At 34.9% G+C, this 6000-nt stretch overlaps 1 long non-coding RNA gene across 1 annotated transcript in view; it reads right to left on the reverse strand.

Moving 5' to 3' along the window:
* LOC117063390 overlaps positions 1-4354 on the reverse strand; it is a 47713-nt gene extending 43359 nt beyond the window's left edge. Inside the window, exons 1-2 of the long non-coding RNA XR_004428898.1 lie at positions 4225-4354; positions 979-1034 (exon numbers count right to left, since the gene is read on the reverse strand). This is a non-coding gene — a long non-coding RNA (uncharacterized LOC117063390). The remainder of the gene's footprint in view (positions 1-978; positions 1035-4224) is intronic.
* Positions 4355-6000: the final 1646 nt, after the last annotated feature.

The raw sequence follows: 6000 nt of genomic DNA on the forward strand, positions 1-6000 counted from the left end.
TTGGTAATATCAATGCTAAATGAGTATGTATTAATTTGGTTCATTGGAAAGTTTCAGGGAGATACTGGCCAAACAACTTGAAACATCTAATGTTAAATTTTCATTTCAAGTACAAAAAAACTCCTAAAATACTCCATAGAAATATTCTACTGTAGTAAATCAGATGATCTGAATTGAGGGAAATGGCAAACTATTGACTAAAATCTATTTCAGGAAAAAACAGCTGTTGAAGTCAGCTGTTCCGGTATAAATAAAACAAGTTAAACCATAAGGGCAGAATCTTAGAAATTTGGAAACATAATTATGCCATCTGGAAATAAATAGACTAATCAGAGAATAGAGATTTGGAGAAAATACAATTAAAAATAACTTGAAAAACAATAACAAATATGTGTTATCTACACTCAAAGTCCAATTGCTTACCGCTTATAAGATTACTATGTTTCTGTAACTGTATTGTACTGTATCCCCGTTATCTGTATTTGTCAATTTATTTATAGTATACATATGGTGGTTTTCTAAGCTATATTTTCCATGCATACACTAAGTTACATTTTATTACATGACCCAGGTTTATTGTTCATAAATCAAGTCATAGAAATGAAAGATCTCAGAAATTTTTTATGTGGTGATCAGAATGTTGATATGTTTGTGTGTGTAGAGAGAGAGCTACAGGGAGGGTGAGAGTGTATGTGTGTGTGTGAGAGAGAGAGAAACGAGAGAGGGAAAGAGAGGGAGAGAGAGAACAATCTACATTGTTCTCTTACTCCATGCTAAAGTGTTTTTGAAAACATACTTGATCTTCAGGATCAACATTACTAAGCAAGAAAACGACCAAGAAATGATGAAGACAATTATTCCTCCTGTGACAAACAAGCATGTCATACAAAAATGAGACTGTGCCTTTAAATTATTTATATATTTCTGTGTGTGTACATTATGTCATCTTCTCAGAATGGACTGCCCTGATTATCTTACCTAGAGCAGCTGCTGCTGTACTGTCCAAACTCCTCAACAAAGAATACATTCTATACCTAGGGCACAACTGTGTGTTGTAAGATAAATAATCATAGAATCATATTAGAAGTTGTATAATTGCCTATGTAATAAAATTAATTTGAATGTCATTTATATATCAGTAACCTATTATTTTTTGTTACAAGGCCAGAAAAACATTTCACTTGTAAAAAACAGAGATATGAACATAAGAGATATGAGTATAAATCTAAAATTTCTCTGTGCCATACATTTACTTTAACAAATAATCGACATTTCTGTTATATTAATAAGGACAATATTAAATACAGCACACTAAAAAATGTGTGGCAATAGTAAACATGATTTCAGTCAATTTAACAGAATTGAAAATGCATAAATTGACATTCTTATGAATACTGATTACACACATATATGACTAGAAATGGGCATGATTTTCAGATCACATAAAAACTTTGAAGTTTCAAATTATATTCTGTGTATACCTAATGATGTTTTCCATTTGCAAGACAGAGAAAGCCAGACAAAGAGAGAGGAAGAAAGAGAAACAGAAGAGAGATCATTTGGTTCAAGTCTCTAACTCATTGATCAAAAATAGGACTGCCATAAACATTCAGAGAGAATTTCTAGTCAGAATTAAACCAATAATGACAGTATTCTATAGTCATTTCAGCTCCTAATAAATCCCTTCTCCATGAATTCTCATAATTCAAGTCTGCTGGTATTAAAATACAGAGCTAAATGTTTTCAAAGAATATTACCATTATTTTTGTTACATTTGAAAAAATGCTGTATTTCAATTTGAAGAATGCAAAAAATAAAGCTCTTAAATGTTGTCTTTCAGATATGTAGCAGATCTGACGCACAGTCCAACATTACTAATATTGCTTCACAACTAACTATATTTTAATAATTTCTAAAAGCAATAATTATAAATATATTTTCCCCCAGAAAGAATGTATGTCTGAACATTTTACCCATCTTATAACGTTGAAATACTTTGCTAAATCTAATTCAAGTAAATATTGCTTTAGTAGGCACCAAATTGATACATTTCCTCCTTCTAGCCTAAGTAGATCATACATATTTGAACAACAGCATCCAAAATAAGTTGAAAAGAAAAATCTTTGATCAAGATTATGAAAGTATTGTTTTTTGTCTAGTGAAGTTATGGAGATTAGCACACAATTTTACTTTCTATTCTTTAACCATTTTTTTTTTGCCCTTATTGTTCTAGGATAATTTATGTTCAGCTGTTGGGTTAAATTATATACATTTTTTTCTTTTAAATTTATGATTTGAGATCCCTTGTGCTGTGCTGTCTAGTTTTTTATTGTGATTATCAATATACAGTTCAGAAAGGTGACTCCAGAAATAGCAAAATGATGGTATAACAATGTGTGTACTTAAGTTACTTCATGCCATGAGAGTAAAAGCTGAGAAATTAACAAGGCCTGATATTTGAAGAAGTTTGCTTAATTACTGGTGGAAAAGGTTAGGATTTTATTTATTAAAGTGAGTTACACAAAAATTTAAATTCTAATTAATTATTTATTGAACATTTACTAAGTATTATGTGTTGTGTAAAATGCTTTTCATGCATACTTTAATTTCATTCTCACAATGACCAGCAAAATATGGTGGAATGGCATAGAAAAGAAAACTGCAGTTTTACGGAATAAGTAGCCCAACAAAGATGGCTGGACTTTGGCCCAAGTATTCCAGGCAAGGTATTAACTATAACTCTAGAATTTATGCTAAGAAAGTAACTTTGCATCAGTCTGAATATTTTTTTCTTTATAAGAAAATAGACCTTAGTCTTCAGAGATTTACTTGGTCCTTTACATCAACAATAAACACTAGCGAAATAACCATCAATTTCTTCCCAAAAAGTACATGTAGAACGTACCTTTAGTACAGCAGTGATATGATCAGAGAAGTGCCTCATGCCACAACAACATTTTCTTCTAGGAAGTCCAGTAAGCTCCTCTTGCCTGTAGGAGGGCTTTGAGGCAAAATGATCCTTAGGAAGTGCTTTTGGTGGAGGGACTACTTCTGATCCCACAGAGCTTCTTATGAAATACTTATACAAAGATAGATGTTTCAGGATAAATAAAACCCTTATCTCTTCTACATAACTGACATTCTATTAAAAAAATCCTTTGTCACTTCAAAGATTGCAAAGACTAACAAAGGCACTGTTATATTTTGAAGAGTGGCCATGCATTGTAATTCAGTATTGTTTCTTATTCTAACATCAATAAAATAATTTATAATGAAAATTTAGAAGATGAAAACAGTTCAGCAGTCTCAACTATCAAAGGTAAATCTTGGTAGTGATGTCAGCAAGATAGTCAAACAGGAAATCTCAGGCTCTACTTGGTCCACAGAAAGTTTAACTAGCAACTATCCACGAACTAGAATATCCTTTGAAAACCCCTACACCTGGAAACCAGCTGGAAATAACAGCATGGGATGTAGAATTGAATGAAATCTGAATCTGAAGGGTAAGAAGAATGTTCTTACTGTACCTGGGCCTCCCCATTCCTTCTCCTCAAATTGGCACAGCAATTTCCCTGCACTCACAGTTTCTCCCAGGAAGAAAGAGAATAAGAGGCAATCATTCAGTTTCCCTAATGTTCTAAGATGCTACTCAGGAAGTCCACTCTGGTTTCACCTCATGGAGAATACTAGGGGAAATGGCATGGGTTGACTGCCCTAGGGTCAAGTAGAAACAAAAAAAGTTACTGGTGCACAGATCTTGGTGGTACCTCTGTTTTCCTGAGAGCTGTGCTTCCCGATCAGGGATATCAGCCAACCTCACGACACAACCACAAAGTTAATCTGGTTCTGGTTCCCTTCAGAAGCACAGTGGGAATACAATTTAACTTGAGCCCCTAGACTGCTGGTCTCTGGGCTCAGCCTTAGAACTCACGTGAACAACTCTGCCCGCTTCACCTGTTTGTGAGAAGAGAAGATGTAGACTGGGCCTGACCAGGGAAAACAAGTAGCAGCTCCACACAGCCAAAAAGCCCACACAATGACTCTAACCAGGAAGGAATATGTCCACCTTTCTATATTTTGGAGAAACACAAGGGCTAGTCTTACATTATCCGGGAAGTCAATGAGACAATAAACTCAGCTAGAAGCCCACTTCATGGCTCCACCCAGTTAGGGAGAAAAATCTTCAGTTTTATATAAGTAGTGTATTGTAGCCTCAGGTCTTACCTGTCCAGGGTTGTGACCCTGCCTAACTTCAGAGTCTAACTTGCAATCTTGTCTAACTGTAGATTTCAAATAGCAGAATTTTCCAGCCAGGAATACATCTTATGACTGAATTGACCAGAAGCCATTGTATTATCCAGCCAGTAGTTTCATTTGACAGAAAAGCCCAGACAGTGGTCTTGTTGGTCAGTAAAGCCAATCAATAGCCCGTTCTGACATCAGAGCAAAGACAGTGGATCAGCCAACTAGAGAACTCAGCAATTTCTACCTGCCTAGGGTTTTCACTATCTAGCCCTTCCAGAATCACAGGCTAGACCAAGTATGTGAAGCTCTGGGCTGGGCGTGGTGGATCATGCCTATAATCCTTGCCCTTTTGGAGGCAGAGGAGGGAGAATTGCTTGAAGCCAGGAGTTTAAGACAAGCCTGGGCAATAAGATAAGACTCTGTCTCTACAAAAAAGAAAAAGAAAAAACAAAATTAGCCAGACACAGTGGTGTACACTTGCAGTCCCAGCTACTCAGGAGGCTTAGGAGAGTAGATTGCTTGAGCCCCAGAAGTTTGAGGCTGTGAGATATGATTGCCACTGTACTCCAGCCTGGATGTCACAGCAAGACCCTGTCTCAAAAATGAAAATAACAAAATAGTGATGCTTTGTTCCTGCCAAAGAACTCCTGTAAAGGCCAGAAAACAAAGCTATCTCCTAAAATGTACAGATAACAACATAAAAACACAAGGATTACAACGCATCAGGGAATCACGACACCTCAATAAAAAATAAATAGGCTCTAATCATGAACCCCGAAGAAATGAAAATTTGTGAAATAACTGAAAAGAATCAGAATAATACTCATAAAGTAGTTCAGTGAATGACAAGAATATGCAGACATACAATTTAGTAAAATTTGGCAAACAATACAAAAAAGAAGATAGAAGATCAACAAAAAGTAGAAACAATAAAAAGAGCTAGATAGGAATTCTAGAGATGAAAAACACAATGACTGAACTAAAAAATTTCAACACAAAACTTCAAGAGAAGACTGGGTTGATCAGTCAGAAGAAACAGTGAGCTGGACAGAACATCCAGTCACTGGAGAAAAAAGACAAAATAGAGAAAAAGAATGAAGAAAGCCTGTGGGAATTATGGGACACAATCAAGAGACTAAAGCTTTGCATAATAGAATTTGTAGAATGAGAACAAAGAGAAAAAGGGCCAGAAAGCACAGGTGAAGGAATAATGGCCAAATAGTTCTTTAATCAGAGAGTAGGTGCCAACATTAAAGTATAGGAAGCACAATGATCTCCAGTAAAATCCACCCGAAAGAGAAGTACACCAAGACATAATAATCAAACTACTAGAAATCAAAGACAAATAAAAAATTCTGAATGCAGCAAGAGACAAGAAACATATCAGATACAAGAAAGTCCCAACATGACTGTCAGCAGAATTCTCAGAAGAAATCTTATAGGCTAGTAGAGAGTGGCATGATATATATGAAGCGCTGAAGGAAACCTCTCAACTAAGAATACTTTATCCAACAATTTTTTTTTTTAGAAAGAAAGCAAACAAAGATTTTTACAGAAAAACAAAATTTAAGGGAGTTTAGTTGATCATTACTAGACCTGTGTTACAAGAAACGATAAAGACAGTTCTTCAAGCTGAAATAAAAAAATCCTATTGATTTAAAAAAAGTTAAAAAGTATAAAACTTACTTGTAACAGTAAGTACTCAGTCAGATTCAGAATAATATTGTAACAATTATGTGTTAACTACGTATATCT

Source organism: Trachypithecus francoisi, unplaced genomic scaffold (assembly GCF_009764315.1).
Source record: "Trachypithecus francoisi isolate TF-2019V2 unplaced genomic scaffold, Tfra_2.0 Lachesis_group18, whole genome shotgun sequence".
Classification (NCBI taxonomy): Eukaryota; Metazoa; Chordata; class Mammalia; order Primates; family Cercopithecidae; genus Trachypithecus; species Trachypithecus francoisi.